This window comes from Palaemon carinicauda, chromosome 39 (assembly GCF_036898095.1).
Source record: "Palaemon carinicauda isolate YSFRI2023 chromosome 39, ASM3689809v2, whole genome shotgun sequence".
In the NCBI taxonomy this organism is placed as follows: Eukaryota; Metazoa; Arthropoda; class Malacostraca; order Decapoda; family Palaemonidae; genus Palaemon; species Palaemon carinicauda.
Window position 1 is genome coordinate 2,947,156 of NC_090763.1, and position 18,441 is coordinate 2,965,596.

General features: G+C 35.2%; 1 protein-coding gene across 1 annotated transcript in view; it reads right to left on the reverse strand.

Moving 5' to 3' along the window:
* The window catches only part of LOC137630961 (uncharacterized), a 198,328-nt gene that overhangs the window by 100,417 nt on the left and 79,470 nt on the right, over nucleotides 1-18,441 (reverse strand). The gene's annotated exons all lie outside the window — the stretch shown is intronic.

The following is an 18,441-nucleotide window of genomic DNA, read 5'->3' on the forward strand; positions in this document are numbered from 1 at the left end:
TAGAGTGCCAAGACTGAAGACCCTAATTCGTCAACCGTCTCCAAGGAAGTCAAAGTAAGGAAAGTGACAGACAAGCCGGCCAAAACCTCTCAGCTTCTCCCCGAATCCCTCAGACCCGATATTCCTGAGGCTAGTAATCCCAAAGGAAGCAGAGACTCAACGTGCCCAAAAGGACTTGCTGGACAATGCCTTCCCAAAGGTTGACCTCGAGCTCCATCGGTTCATCGGTGGATTCTAGGCTGAGGGAGTTTTTGAGCCTCTTCTAAAATCCAGATGATATCATCTATGTTGTTTTTTAAAAATTTTCGTTAAGAGCCATTTGGGATTATGACATCCTGCTTTCCCAACAAGGGTTGTAGCATAACTTTTAATCATAATAAAATAGAAGGTTCTCTGTCAAGACGATAACAATTTTGTTTGATATGAAATCAATTATGTGTAAAATTCAGGAATATGTCTGATAAGCAGAATTATTGACCTGAACCTTACACTAACAAGAGCTATTGAATTAAATCTTGTTCATTCTTTTCACAGACATCCATCAGACTTATCTAAATGCCATTTCTGCAAAATGGATCTTCCTGGTATCGCAGATTTCTTCACTCATGCTAAAGAATGTGACAAGATTAGGATTGATGCAGATAATGAATCCGATACGAGCTTTGGATCACGTAGTAAATCTTCACTTTGTCCTATGATTTATAGTAAGTTTTCATAAGTGAACCCTACTGAAAATATACTATGAAATAGGGAGACATCATCATCTTGATTTAAAACTAACAAAAACGTTAATTACCTTTACCGATAACTCTCTATCATCTGATGAAATTGAAAGTTTGGAGGCAGAATGGAGATCATCTGAAGTAGAAGATATATCAATTGAAGCAGATTTAAAACCATTCCCGGATCATGTTCCTCCGCCACTGAAGTCAGTGGATCATCAATAAACCCTGAAAAAGCCGATGGGTCGCAGTTCTTTCCTAAGAGACTTGAAAAACCGACAACATGGAATGAACTCTCTACCACTCCCTATAAAATCTGTACATAATATATATCGTTCAGCTCTTTCCTACTCAGTAGGAAACTTCACACTATTGCTCATTCTAATACTCCCTAGTTTTTCGACAATCAAAAGGGTTCTTGTTTCAAAATACTTCTGTCCATCCATTGAACAACATGACTAAAATTCAATTGCCTACATAAAGCAAAAATAAAAATCTCTTTCCCCTAACGATAAAACTGAATCTATTGTTGGACGAAATTCATTTAAAGGCAGATTTAGATTATAAGGGAGGTAGCATTGTGGGTTCGGCTTTTGACACCTGTGCAGCAGCAACTAGTGCAATGGTTTTTATGTTGAACAGCATCAAGTCAACGTTTAAGGATGTTGTACAGAGCATACACACAAAATGTATTAAAGCTGAAACATTGCATGCTATAATAAGGAAGGTTATAGTAGGTTTAGAAAACATCTGTTTTACTGTCCTTGTAGTCATAACAGACAATAATGCTATCAATAGTAAAGCGATGTCATTTTTTGCTAATCCACCTAAATTATCCTTAGTGTACCAACACCCTCTCCATATAAATCGACCACATTTTTTTATGTTTGATTCAGTCCATGTTCTTAAATGCCAGTGATTCGACCGAAGATGACCGATGCTTCGACGCAGACGGAGGGCGAATACAGGCAGAGGTCTTCCGACCTGCTGCAGGAAGAAGACCACATCTATTATGACCTTCCGCTCATCACCTTCGACGTGGATGAGTATATGGCCCGGCTTCAAGCACAGGTCGAGATGGAGGTGCAGAGTAGGAAGACCAAACGAAATAGGGAAAAGAAGCTTTCGAACTTGAAGAAATGAGTTAGGGTGAAGGTCATCGTTCCGGGAAAGACCCGCTCTGTCAAAACTTCAACAGTGTACTGCCCCTGGCAGAGGCAGAGCCACAAACCCTCCAAACTCTCGAGCGCCAAAGTAATTCAGGATTCGAGACGTCGGGCGAAAGTTAGCGTCGCTTCTCAAACCAGGATCTGATTTTTATACAAATCAAAAGATTTTTATTTCTTTTAAGGATTAAATATTTTTTTCCCTGTTATTTTTTCCAATGTTGCTGCTGAGCAATTATGATAGATTTTAATGTTTCGACAGAAAAGTTTAGGATTTTTTTTATTATCAAGTCAGAATAATTCTGAAGATTTCTGCACAATTTGTTTAATGTCATAACAACGCACAAACTACGCCACGGTCTGAGGGGACAGAACTCTGGATTCTGCAACATTTGAAAGGTTTTGCAAAGTCAAGAAAAAGAGGCTTTGCTCTAAATTAGCTAGTTACAAGGAAGTAAAATCCTGGAATATTAAGAAAAATTTATTTTTCTCGGCATCCAGAAAAAACTCAAAAACCGAAAACTTAGCTGTTAATGTTTCTACAATTTACTCTTTGTGAAAAGAAAATCCTCATCACTTTCGACGTCGATCAGCAGATGGCCAAGCTTGAAGCAGAGTTAAGAGATGGAGGTTGATAACAGGAAGACGAAACGAAATAAGGAGTCCATATATATGGACTATACAAATCTAAAATTCCAACTAAAAACGCTTATTAATATATACTCAAAATCCCTCGAGTCCGGACACCCTCCCCCTCAGCCTCAGTCTGAATTTTTTTGCAAATTACAATCAAAACTGAACTCATAAAATTGCTTCCCATTTTCGAATCTCTTAAATGCTAAGCTACGGATTTTGCATCGGCCAACCCCTTTTAAAATTGTCTGCCTACACAACTGATTTAGACAATCATACATATACATAAAAGATATCTCTCATTCATAATTACATACATATCTGTTCGGTCCATTACGGAAGTCTCACCGCTGCCACTCAACTCTTCGACCGGAAAGGGTACCTAACCTAGGCGTCATCGAAGCAACAAACTTTAAAGAAAAATACCCCGCTAAGTTGCAGTCATCAGCACCATTACGTTGACCCTGTTACTGGTGCTCATGCGCAAAGAATAGAAAGAATTTGGTTTGAAAGCAAATTCAACATTAGGAAGAAAAGGCGCCGAGTTGCCCATTTATCACTTCCAAATGCATATTCATGAATACCCTGGCAATATTCAAACGGAGATGATACAGACTATTTAGATGCCTTCATGAGGATATCAAAGAAATTTTCAAGATTGAAAACTGAAATAAAAATTTAAAATTTAAGACATTTCAGAAATTTAGCATATTATAGAATTAAATAAATCTTAAATTCATGAATGAACTATTTCTTATACCTCTTTAAATACTAAAAGTGAGGTAGGACAAATTCAAGTCAGGTAGACCACAAACCAGAATAAAAAAGGTAGGCCACATACTAAACCGGCCCCTATTTTAGTTCCTTTTTATTTGAAGGTAACCACCATCGATTTGAAGTAGCGGTTGCCTCTTTAGTTTATTCTTGGCGTTTTTTTTTTCGTCATTTTCGGTGTTCAAATTCATTTATGTCTTGGTATCTTTAGTTTTGGTTACATTCTTGTTCAGTGGTTTTAGCGTTTGTTTGTCTAAGCCAAAGTAATTTTTAAACACGAACACCGCAGTGATAATTTAATGCATCTTATAAAGTAATATCCCTCCCCGACTTCCTGCTTGGAGGAAAATAATAGTAAATTTAACCCTATTAGGAATTCTGCGATAAACTTTCACATGAGCGTTCTATTTTCCTAACTGGTCCCAGTTGACGTCTAGACACCGTCGCAGTAACCAGTCCACAATTAGTGATCGGAGAAGTAGGCTACAAAGTGGGAATGAAGAAAGGAACTTAAAATTATCGAACCTTGAATTAAAAAGGTTCCCAGCCAAATGTTTATGCAAGTAAGGAAGTGGTATTGCCTTGAATAATAAGTGTACACCATTGAAATGAATTGCAGTATTATATAATTGCAATACCTCCAGTGTCGTGCAACCGACCCTGCCCAGATGAAGGAAGAATAGACCTTGTACAGGAGAGGTTAAGAAGTCTGGAGCCTCCGAAGATGCATCTCCAGAACGAAGGTCGTCGGAAACATCCAAGTTAAAGCAGGTGGCCAAAATGAGAAGGAAGGAGAAGAGGGAACCAGAATCCCTCTGTCTTCACCTGGATCCCTCCAACCCAAGGTTTTTGAGATCCTTAACCTAACCCCAGTCAGCTGTGGTTGCTCACTATTCATCTCTTGCCTCTGATTGGACAACACCAGTTGATGGGCGGAGGAAAGACTCCAGGTGTCCAGACGGACTTACTGGACGACGTCTTCCAGAAAGTTGACCTCAAACTCCGGTTCTAAGACGGACTCGAGGCTGAAGGACTTTCTGAGCCTCGCCCTTCCAACCTCTGACGATATCATCGATGATGTTTTAAGATTATGTTGTGGATTAGAAGATTTTTAGTAAAATAGTTATTTTTTTTTTCTTATGATAAATCAAATTTATATAAGTAACTTTTTTTTTGTTTAACCTTTGGCGAAAACAAAGAAATTGACTGGTGACGACAGAAATGTGCTGAAAATATTACAGTTTTTGGCATAAGTTTATTATTATTCGACTTAAAAAGTAAGAAAGGAGTCTTCTAAAAATACTATTATAATATTGAGAAAAAAAAGGAAACTTGCTTACGAAGACGTATCCTGGGGATTTCAACTCGGATGACTGACCCTTTCTCTTCTACAAAAATTGCTCACAATCCTCCTCTCTGATCCCTCCTACGATCAGAGCTCCTACTGCCTTCACCACTTTTCCTACTACTATATTCTTCGTGGTTCAAAGGAGGAGAAAAAAAAAAAAGTAGTTGAAGTAACAACGGAAAATGGGCGGCATCCTCAACATGACCAAAAAGGCGACCAAGCAAAGGGGTCTGCCCCCTTCTTAAATACTACTGCTTCCTTCATCCTTCACCAACCTTTACCTTTCACTACTCCCCCAACTGAGGCCTGATGCCTCCAGATATAAGAAAGAATTGAATTGACAATAATAAAAGTTGCTGATGATCCTTAACCTACCCTTATACCAAATCCCCCCCCCCCCCTCCCCTCTATCTCCTACTTGTCTATCAGTGAATGAGGTGTGGCCGCATTGATAAATCTCAATTTCCGACAAATAGAAAACCTTATTTAGAGGATTAGATGCACAGACATAGAACAAAGCTCTGGCGCTTAAGAATATTTATTTGAACTAAGAGACTCACCCTCTCACCATAAAAAACAGCAACTGGTCGTACAACTTAAAAGTTTAAGAGCAACGGGACGATTGAATATCTTTCTGGATATTAAAATGATAACTTTACCTTAGAAAGGATCAATTATGACATATATAGGAGCGAAATATGGTCCGAATAATTTTATGGACTAATGCCCAACATTTAAATTGATAACAACGCACAAACTATGCCGCGGTCTCTTGGGAAAGAACTCTGGATTCTGCAACAATTGAAGATTTTATGGAAAGTTTGAGAAAATCTGACAAGGCTTCACTAAATTAACTAAGCGATAGGATAGAACGTCCTGGAAATAAGGAAGCAATTCCTCCTTTGAAAAAGCAAAAACGAAACGTAACCGACATATTTGAACGGTTGGGGCATCATCACCATAAAAAATTTAAAGCAAAATGTCCTGTTATTAGAAAAGTGTAGGCCTACTCGAAACTGAATCATTAAATTTCGAGATACACTAATAATTTTAGGACTGGCTGATACACATTGGTAACTTGGAATCATTACTACAGAGTACAACGGACTTATAAATCTCCAGAAGCGAAGAGATCAGAATATGCCTGCAGATCTCCGCAGTTCTTTTAACGCCGTAAAACAGTAAACTTAATAACAGATTATTATTCCACTCTGATCAGCCATTAAGGTTCTCAGGATTTTTATTTCTAAACTCAATGGATTTAAGACAATGTAACGAGTAAGTTGACCCCATATCTGAAAGTTGCTAATGCTCTACGAGTTATTTATGTTTCAAATTTTCAATACACACAAAAGAGTTCTTAGAAAACGTTAGCAAATTACCCGAAACTTAACTTAAAAACTATTCCGTCTTTAAAAGCAATGTAAAACAAAAAAATAAAATGGTAAAATTTCTAGCCTTCTCTTACTCAAGAAAGATTGCCTTTTACATATATCACTTTTCAAAAGGCAAATATATTTGGACAATTGCCACGTGCATAACCTTATGGACCCATATGTAAAAATAAACATAACAGCACGCCTAAACATCATTCGCATAACAAAAGCATATGTATTGTATGCACAAGTACCTATATGTAAATAAGTATGAGATACATTCCTACCAGATCTAGTTTAGTATGGCAGTTTCACCTACTCTACGTACGACCGGACAAGGTCACTATGGCCGGGGTTTGCTTCAACCAATATTTTTTTTTTTTTTTTTTTGTATTTTTTTTTTTTTTAGCGACTAGATTGTACCCAAAATTTGAGTTTGCTAGAACGCCAGTTCTATAATGTGCCCTGAATAGCTCAATTACCAAGTGGCCAGCTAGGGAGAATGACTCATGATTTTCATATTTGTCAAAGCAAATTCATGTGAAGAATACTTTCCAAGCACATCTCTTGCCATGAAATTATACCAGAAAAACACCCAAGGGAGAGATGCCAAGGAGGAGGACACCAGAAATATGTTAAGATTCCATCAAGCAAAGGAATATTTCTTCCTTAGTATCCTTTAGCTTTTATTCAAAGATCCTTCCTGCAGAAAAACCTGTAGGCCTACTACAGCTGTTACACCCGATCAAATCATCAAGACAGCCACCCCTCCTCCCTTATTATTAATGGAAGTTCAATTAACACAGGTCGGATAGAGAACATCTTGCCTGTAATACCAGCAGTCCAACCTGCCGAGTCTCTCGGATATACCAGTACTCACAAAAGGCCTCAGACGAAATTCCCGGATTCCTAGCCTGTTTACTACAATAGTTCCACAGATCCTTCCTCCGAGCTATACTTTCCTCTATCATTCAATAAAAAGAGTATTCCTCTTCATTTCTTTTTTGGAATACACTTTTTATTGATCGATAGAGGAGAGTTTAGCTTTTTCAGTCAAGTGACTTCCTTCCTAGACATCAGATCTCAACTTGACCCGACTACAGCTAAGTCACTCATGACTAACTGGTATCCAATTTTATAATAACACAACAAAACCAACTTTAACTAGTTGGAAAACCAATGCTTTTCCTTGATTGGATTTTTTTAAAGTAACGGACACCATCCTCATCAGCTTAAAAAAGATGCCTTTATCAAAGCTGAGCTAAAATTCTTAGGAATTACAATGGATTATATTTTTTCCTTCAGAATGAGAAACCTCTGCCACAGTATCTGCATATCCTATATGTAAGGACATTGAGGGAATAAAATAAATTCAATGAAATCAAGAGACTGAGGCAAAAAAGAAAACATCACACAAAAAAGGAAATCACAAAAAATATTGTAACCATGGCTTTTTATTCTTGTATCGTACAATATTACCTCAAAATTATCTTTTGATTGAAGACAAGTTTACCATTTCTAACAATGATAAAAACTTGGGTAGAATTATATTGACCTTTCTAACGAAGATCAGGAATTCATTCAAGAGATTCATTGATAAATCATAAGAAGTCTAACTTACGTAAAGGCAGGAAACCTGATATATAATAATGAGAAACCAAATATGATTCCAGAGTTACAAAGAAATTATAACAAAATTAATCAAAAACTTAGGAAGAAATATTTGCAGGGATCACGAGATAAAACCACCTCTGTCAGCTGTGGTTATTCACTATTCCCCACTTGTCTCTGATTGGGCGAAACCGGCTGAAGGCAGAGCCTACCTGGACCGAGCCGGAATTCTAATCGAGAGAGCAATCAGGCAACATTAATCATTTCATTTTCGTTACCAGCCAACCTCGGGAAATGACAAGCTCGCCATGCCTCCATAACCCCGAACCTGGATCTCTCAGGTTCAACCCGGAACGGCCTTTGGATGTCCTATGTCTACAGGCAGGACTTCTAGCGAATTCCCTTCGGTGAAGGCAAGCAAGCGGCCCTATCCTAACTGAGGATTAGAGTGCCAAGACTGAAGACCCTAAGTCGTCAACCGTCTCCAAGGAAGTCAAAGTAAGGAAAGTGACAGACAAGCCGGCCAAAACCTCTCAGCTTCTCCCCGAATCCCTCAGACCCGATATTCCTGAGGCTAGTAATCCCAAAGGAAGCAGAGACTCAAGGTGCCCAAATGGACTTTCTGGACAATGATTTCCCAAAGGTTGACCTCGAGCTCCACCGGTGGATTCTAGGCTGAGGGAGTTTTTGAGCCTCTTCTAAAATCCAGATGATATCATCTATGTTGTTTTTTAAGAATTTTCGTTAAGAGCCATTTGGGATTATGACATCCTGCTTTTCCCAACAAGGGTTGTAGCATAACTTTTAATCATAACAATAAAATAGAAGGTTCTCTGTCAAGACGATAACAATTTTGTTTGATATGAAATCAATTATGTGTAAAATTCAGGAATATGTCTGATAAGCAGAATTATTGACCTGAATCTTACACTAACAAGAGCTATTGAATTAAATCTTGTTCATTCTTTTCACAGACATCCATCAGACTTACCTAAATGCCATTTCTGCAAAATGGATTTTCCCGGTATCGCAGATTTCTTCACTCATGCTAAAGAATGTGATAAGATTAGGATTGATGCAGATAATGAATCCGATACGAGCTTTGGATCACGTAGTAAATCTTCACTTTGTCCTATGATTTATAGTAAGTTTTCATAAGTGAACCCTACTGAAAATATACTATGAAATAGGGAGACATCATCATCTTGATTTAAAACTAACAAAAACGTTAATTACCTTTACCGATAACTCTCTATTATCTGATGAAATTGAAAGTTTGGAGGCATAATGGAGATCATCTGAAGTAGAAGACATATCCATTGAAGCAGACTTAAAACCATTCCCGGATCATGTTCCTCCACCACTGAAGTCAGTGGATCATCAATAAACCCTAAGAGACTTGAAAAACCGACAACATGGAATGAACTCTCTACAACTCCCTATAAAATATGTACATAATATATATCGTTCAGCTCTTTCCTACTCAGTTGGAAACTTCACACTATTGCTCATTCTAATACTCCCTAGTTTTTCGACAATCAAAAGGGTTCTTGTTTCAAAATACTTCTGTCCATCCATTGAACAACATGACTAAAATTCAATTGCCTACATAAAGCAAAAATAAAAATCTCTTTCCCCTAACGATAAAACTGAATCTATTGTTGGACGAAATTCATTCAAAGGCAGATTTAGATTATAAGGGAGGTAGCATTGTGGGTTCGGCTTTTGACACCTGTGCAGCAGCAACTAGTGCAATGGTTTTTATGTTGAACAGCATCAAGTCAACGTTTAAGGATGTTGTACATAGCATACACACAAAATGTATTAAAGCTGAAACATTGCATGCTATAATAAGGAAGGTTATAGTAGGTTTAGAAAACATCGGTTTTACTGTCCTTGTAGTCATAACAGACAATAATGCTATCAATAGTAAAGCGATGTCATTTTTTGCTAATCCACCTAAATTATCCTTAGTGTACCAACACCCTCTCCATATAAATCGACCACATTTCTTTATGTTTGATTCAGTCCATGTTCTTAAATGCCAGTGATTCGACCGAAGAGGACCGATGCTTCGACGCAGACGGAGGGCGAATACAGGCAGAGGTCTTCCGACCTGCTGCAGGAAGAAGACCACATCTATCATGACCTTCCGCTCATCACGTTCGACGTGGATGATTATATGGCCTGTCTTCAAGCAGAGGTCGAGGTGGAGGTGCAGAGTAGGAAGACAAAACGAAATAGGGAAAAGAAGCCTTCGAACTTGAAGAAAGGAGTTTGGGTGAAGGTCATCGTTCCGGGAAAGACCCGCTCTGTCAAAACTTCAACAGTGTACTGCCCCTGGCAGAGGCAGAGCCACAAACCCTCCAAACTCTCGAGCGCCAAAGTAATTCAGGATTCGAGACGTCGGGCGAAAGTTAGCGTCGCTTCTCAAACCAGGATCTGATTTTTATACAAATCAAAAGATTTCTATTTCTTTTAAGGATTAAATATTTATTTCCCTGTTATTTTTTCCAATGTTGAGCAATTATGATAGATTTTAATGTTTCGACAGAAAAGTTTAGGATTTTTTTTATCATCAATTGAGAATAATTTTGAAGATTTCTGCACAATTTGTTTAATGTCATAACGCACAAACTACGCCACGGTCTGAGGGGACAGAACTCTGGATTCTGCAACATTTGAAAGGTTTTGCAAAGTCAAGAAAAAGAGGCTTTGCTCTAAATTAGCTAGTTGATAGGGAGTAAAATCCTGGAAATTAGGAAAAATTTATTTTTCTCGGCATCCAGAAAAAACTCAAAAACCGAAAACTTAGCTGTTAATGTTTCTACAATTTACTCTTTGTGAAAAGAAAATCCTCATCACTTTCGACGTCGATCAGCACATGGCCAAGCTTGAAGCAGAGTTAAGAGATGGAGGTTGATAACAGGAAGACGAAACTAAATAAGGAGTCCATATATATGGACTATACAAATCTAAAATTCCAACTAAAAACGCTTATTAATATAAAATCAAAATCCCTCGAGTCCGGACACCCTCCCCCTCAGCCTCAGTCTGAATTATTTTGCAAATTACAATCAAAACTGAACTCATAAAATTGCTTCCCATTTTCGAATCTCTTAAATGCTAAGCTACGGATTTTGCATCGGCCAACCCCTTTTAAAATTGTCTGCCTACACAACTGATTTAGACAATCATACATATACATAAAAGATATCTCTCATTCATAATTACATACATATCTGTTCGGTCCATTACGGAAGTCTCACCGCTGCCACTCAACTCTTCGACCGGAAAGGGTACCTAACCTAGGCGTCATCGAAGCAACAAACTACTTGAAAGAAAAATACCCCCGACAAATTGCAGTCATTGGCACCATTACGTTGACCCTGTTACTGGTGCTCATACGCAAAGAATAGAAAGAATTTGGTTTGAAAGCAAATTCAACATTAGGAAGAAAAGGCGCCGAGATGCCCATTTATCACTTCCAAGCGCATATTTATGAATACCCTGGCAATATTCAAAGGGAGATGATACAGACTATTTAGATGCCTTCTTGAGGATATCAAAGAAATTTTCAAGATTGAAAACTGAATTAAATATTTAAAATCTAAGACATTTCAGAATTTTAGCAAATTATAGAATTAAATAAATCTTAAATTCATGAATGAACTATTTCCTATACCTCTTTAAATACTAAAAGTGAGGTGGGACAAATTCAAGTCAGGTAGACCACAAACCAGAATAAAAAAGGTAGGCCACATACTAAACCAGAATAAAAAAGGTAGGCCACATACTAAACCGGCCCCTATTTTAGTTCCTTTTTATTTGAAGGCAACCACCATCGGTTTGAAGTAGCGGTTGCTTCTTTAGTTTATTGTTGGCGTTTGTTTTAGTCATTTTCGGTGTTCAAATTCAATTATGTCTTGGTATCTTTAGTTTTGGTTACATTCTTGTTCGGTGGTTTTAGCGTTTGTTTGTCTAAGCCAAAGTCATTTATAAAGACTTAACACCGCAGTAATAATTTAATGCATCTTATAAAGTAATATCCCTCCCCGACTTGCTGCTTTGAGGAAAATAATAGTATATTTAACCCTATTAGGAATCCTGCGATAAACTTTCATATGAGCGTTCTATTTATCTAACTGGTCCCAGTTGACGTCTAGACACCGTCGCAGTAACCAGTCCACAATTAGTGATCGGAGAGAAAGGCTACAAAGTGGGAATGAAGATAGGAACTTAATTTTATCGAACCTTGAATTAAAAAGGTTCCCAGCCAAATGTTTATGCAAGTAAGGAAGTGGTATTGCCTTGAATAATAAGTGTACACCATTGAAATGAATTGCAGTATTATATAATTGCAATACCTCCACAGTGTCCTAAGTGCAAACGACCCTGCCCAGATGAGGTTAAGAAGACTAGAGCCTCTTTAGGTGCATCTCCAGAACGAAGGTCGTCGGAAACATCCAAGTTAAACCAGGTGGCCAAAATGAGAAGGAAAGAGAAGAGGGAAGCAGAATCCCTCTGTCTTCAACCGGATCCCTCCAACACAAGGTTTTTGATATCCTTATACTAAATTGGAAGAGATATTTGCAGTGTTCTCGAATTAACTTCCCCAGTCAGCGGTGGTTGCTCACTATTCATCTCTTGCCTCTGATTGGACAACACCAGTTGATGGGTGGAGCAACGACTCCAGGTGTCCAGACGGACTTACTGGACGACATCTTCCAGAAGGTTGACCTCAAACTCCAGTTCTAAGACGGACTCGAGGCTGAAGGACTTTTTGAGCCTCGCCCTTCCAACCTCTGACGATATCATCGATGATGTTTTAAGATTATGTTGTGGATTAGAAGATTTTTAGTAAAATGGTTTTTTTTTTTTTCTTATGATAAATTAAATTTATATGAGTAACTTTTTTTGTTTAACCTTTGGCGAAAAGGAAGAAATTGACTGGTGGCGACAGAAATGTGCTGAAAATATTACAGTTTTTGGCATAAGAGTTTATTATTATTCGATTTAAAAAGTAAGAAAGGAGTCTTCTAAAAATGCTATTATAATAGAGAAAAAAAGGAAACTTGCTTACCAAGACGTCACCTGGGGATTTCAACTCTGATGACGGACCCTTTCTCTTCTACAAAAATTGCTCACAATCCTCCTCTCTGATCCCTCCTGCTACGATCAGAGCTCCTACTGCCTTCCCTACTTTACCTACTACTATATTCTTCGTGGTTCAAAGGAGGAGAAAAAAAAAGTAGTTGAAGTAACAACGGAAAATGGGCGGCATCCTCAACATGACCAAAAAGGCGACCAAGCAAAGGGGTCTGCCCCCTTCTTAAATACTACTGCTTCCTTCATCCTTCACCAACCTTTACCTTTCACTACTCCCCAACTGAGGCCTGATGCCTCCAGATATAAGAAAAAATTGAATTGACAATAATAAAAGTTGCTGATGATCCTTAACCTACCCTTATACCAAATGACACAAAACGATGGGAATTTTGTTATTTCTGTCGATTTTTAACAAATTGTGTAGCCTTAAATTTTCATTCTTGAATTGTGCGATATTACCCTAAAATAATTCGACTCAATAAATATCTACTAAAAGAGAATAGTACTTTGTGGTAACCTTTGAATTTAATCAAAGATACATTTATCATTTCTAACGATAATAAAAACTGGAGTTACATCGACATTTCTATCAAAAACCGGGAATTCATCGACGAGTCTTCAATAAATCATTATGAAAAGAAACTTGCATGAGGCAGACAACCTGATAAAGAGAAATCAAACACAATTTCAGTCTTAACAAAAAATTATATAACGAAATCTATTAAACACTTAGAAGACGATATATCAGTAGGGCTCCTGAGATAAACTTCCCAAGTCATCAGCTGAGCGGGAAATTCAATCGTGAGAGCAGCCTGACAACGTAAATCATTCCATCTCCAACCAGCCTCAAGAAACGACAAGCTCGCCATGCCTCCCTACCCTAAGACCTGGATCTCTCGGGTTAGACCCGGGATGACCCTTGGACGTCCACTGTCTACAGACACGGCCTACAGAGAATCCCCTTCGGTAAGGGAATTCAAGCGGCCCTGTCCTGACGGAGGACTAGAGTGCCCTCCAGAGAAGAGGGTTAAGTCCGAGGAACTAAGGTCGTCGGCTGTGAAAAGCGAGATTAAGAAATGCCGGCCAGAACCCTTCTGCCTTTCCCCGGATCCTTCCGACCCAAGATTCATGAGGCCTGTCAACCCCAAGGAAGCAACAACTCCAGGTGGCCACAAGGATTTCCTGGACGTAGTCTTCCCGAGGGTTGACCTCAAGCTCCATCGTTTCATCGATGCACTCGAGGCTGAAGGAGTTTTTGAGCCTCGCCCTTCCAACACTCAAAGCGACTTCCTGGAAGAGGTCTTCCCGAAGATCAACCTTCGACTCCACCACCTCATCGATGATCTTGAGATGGATGGAGTTTTTAAGCCACGTCCGTCCAACCCCAAATTATAATTACCTTCGGAGTTGTTTTAGGATTATTTTTGTAAATGAAATTTTTTTCTATTTTTGTAAATAAAATTATTATTTTTATTAAAAAAAAACCCTGTTTTTTTACGATAAGTCAAATTCGCATAAGTGGCTTTTGTTAACCTTTGAATATGACGAAAATAAGGATTTTGATTAAGGAAGATAGAATTTATACACAACCAATTTTAGAAAAGATACGACTTCTTATCACTTGAATTAAACAGGAACATACAGTCCTATGAAATATGGAGTTAACTGAAACATTGGCAAATTTTGGTTATAGAATATTTGAATAATTTGGGTTACAAAAAATCGAATAACAGCAATGCATCTAATCCTTTTTAAGGTTTGCCATTTGTCGGAAATTGAGATTTTTAAATAGCAATATCAAGACAAATTAAGTGATAAAAAAAAATTCTTGTTCTCAAGTCATAACAACGCTCCAACTATGTCATGGTCTGATGGAACAGAACTCAGGACCCTGTAACACTCGAAACTTTTCGTTATGTTTAAGAAATAAAGTGACACGATGCTTCACTTCAAATTCCGTAATAAACAGAAAAGAAAGTCATAGTTATAGGCATTTTGGAGGAAACTTAAAACTTCCAAATTCTTTGTTGGCAGAAAAATCAAGGAAAAAGACGAAGATGAAGTTTAGCTGATATATGTAACTACAATTTGCTTTAGTGAAAACATCTTATAATATTTAAGAGACTCAACTATTTTATCCTCTGGAATTCCAAGTGAAAATACTGATGAAAAGACATTTGATAAGAGAAGGTCTCTTGAAGGGTAAAGAAAACATATTTCAAAGAGACCCAAATTCTGAAAGCGACCAATTACTACAGTTATCTTACATTCTAAATCAAAGGATAAACTTGAGTTTAGAAAGCATTATCACCAAAGAATTGTAGTACTGTATCTTTTACAGGATTTCTTTGCATTATGAGAATCGAGTTATTGGTCTTATGAAAAATTATGTCTATTAACAGATCTTTGAGAATCTATCTTTCAAGATACCTGGCTACTGAAATCAAATCGCTAGGCGGTCTTCATGAAGAAAATTAAATCAATTAAGGCAATGTATTCAAACTGTATCTACTGTATATAGATATAGATTGCTTTAATATTGTAGATCTATCTTTTCCCAAAAAGTCTTATTTATCATGGCAGTATACGCATCGAATTTTATACTTCCATTATAAGCATTATATATTTATATATATATATATATATATATTTATATATTTATATATATATATATATATTTATATATTTATATATATTTATATATTTATATATATATATTTATATATTTATATATATTTATATATTTATATATATATATATATATATATATATATATATATATATTTATATATTTATATATTATATATATATATATTTATATATATATATATATATATATATATATATATATATATATATATATATATATATATATATATATATATATATATATATATATATATATATATATATATATATATATATATATATATATATATATATATATATATATATATATATATATATATATATATATATATATATATATATATATATATATATATATATATATATATATATATATATATATATATATTTATATATATATATATATATATATATATATATATATATATATATATATATATTTATATATATATATATATATATATATATATATATATATTTATATATATATATATATATATATTTATATATTTATATATATATATATATATATTTATATATTTATATATATATATATATATATATATATATATATTTATATATTTATATATATATATATATATATTTATATATTTATATATTTATATATATATATATATTTATATATATATATATATATATATATATATATATATTTATATATATATATATATATATATTTATATATATATATATATATATTTATATATATATATATATATATATATATATATTTATATATATATATATTTATATATATATATATATTTATATATTTATATATATATATATATATTTATATATATATATATATATATATATTTATATATATATATATATATTTATATATATATATATATATATATATATATATATATATTATATATATATATATATATATAAATATATATATATATATAAATATATATATATATATATATATATATATATATATATATATAAATATATATATATATATATTTATATATATATATATATATTTATATATATATATATATATATATATATGTGTGTGTGTGTGTGTGTGTGTGGAAGCACTTAAGCACATTTATTCATCATACTTTAAAGAAATATACATATAATACTAAGTTTAATACTATACATATGCATCCTTATACATAAGCTTATACACAATAGTACGACGGCATCAATGCAACCACCTGGAACACAGCGACCGGATTACCTGGGCCGGGCGATTGCCAATCAGAGCGCTGCTCCTCAGCCCGGTAGAAATATATACAATGACCCTTTTCCCGACGTTCTACAGAGCCCCGGATACTGTATTAATTTACGCCACAAAATGCAATTTGTTAATGGAATTAAACTCACAAACACGGACATGAAATTAACTTAAGATACGACAACGATATCATTAAAAAAACTACCGGCAAGTCATAAAACAATTGAATTTGCACCAGGGACATTTCCTTATATTTCATTTTGTTTTGGACCTTTACTTGCGAATATTGATCAATTATATTAATTTGATCCCATTCAGTTCCACATTTTTCCATTGGAACTTTTGTATACTTTGTAATATCCCATTCAGTTCCACATTTTTCATTGAAAGTTTTGTATACTTTGTAATATCCCATTCAGTTCCACATTTTTCATTGGAAGTTTTGTATACTTTGTAATATCCCATTCAGTTCCACATTTTTCCATTGGAACTTTTGTATACTTTGTAATATCCCATTCAGTTCCACATTTTTCATTGGAACTTTTGTATACTTTGTAATATCCCATTCAGTTCCACATTTTTCCATTGGAACTTTTGTATACTTTGTAATACAAAGTGTAAATTTTGTGGAATAAAAATTTATTCTATCTTCAGCGGTATGAAATAGGATTCGACTTTACTTTGACTTTTGGATATATAAAATGTAAAATAAAATAAATATAACTTATTAGACATAATTACTCCATATTTTTAGAATCGTTATTCAATACTTTAATATGAAAAATTTCACTAACAATAATTAAGCAAAACTAGTGTTGAAATAGTGCAGTGGTAAAAAGTTTTATATTTTATTGTTCTGCTGCTATTACTTTATTGATAATAAAACTGTAGACTGACATACAACTTTCTTATACAAAAATAATTCCCACAGATTTGTGCTTGAAGAACATGAACGGCCGTAATAGTAAAGATGAGATTTGACACCCCCACCCCCCCCCCCCACCCCCCCAAGAAAAAGATGTGCTTAAAGGAAGACCTAAACGACAACTTCAAAATTACCGAAAAGAATGGGAACTTTAAATGGCTTCAACCAGAGAAGTCGACAGCATAAAAGCCAGGTGTACAATATGCAACATCTGCTTTAAAGCTGATATCACTGTCATAAAAAATCACGCAAAATCTGTTACACATGATAGAAGAGTGAAACAAACTGTTACGATTACACAACAGCCGGGTGTACAAAAATTTTTTGGTCCAAGCAGCTCATTGCAAGATAAATCTGTTAAATCTGCAGAGATAGTACTTGCTATTTAATGCTGCTGATCATGTGATTGGTGCTATCAAGAGAATTTTTCCCGATTCTGAAATTGCTAAGAATGTTCAGTTGAAAAGGACAAAGACGACAGCTATTGTCAACAATGTCATCGGTGAGAGCTATAAGGAAAACTTGGCCAAAATACTTCGGGAGCGAAAGTTTAGTATATTTTCCGATGAATCCACGGACATTGCAGCTGTGAAAAAGTCTTATTGTGGTAAGGAATTATAATGAAAAGACAATGAAAATTATTAGTAGATTTTGGGAACTGTGTCAAGTGTTTAAACCACAAGATTTTGATACAGCGAATGAAGGAGCCACAGGAGAAAACCTCTTTAATAGTATAATTTCGACATTCAAAACTCAAAACATTCCGATGAAGAATGTTGTTGCCTTTGGTTCCGATGGCTGCAATGTCATGATGGGATGCAACAATTCTGTGTCAACTAGACTAAAACAGGAATGTCTGGGTATTGTAGTTATGAAGTGCATCTGTCATTCTGCACACCTGTGTGCCAG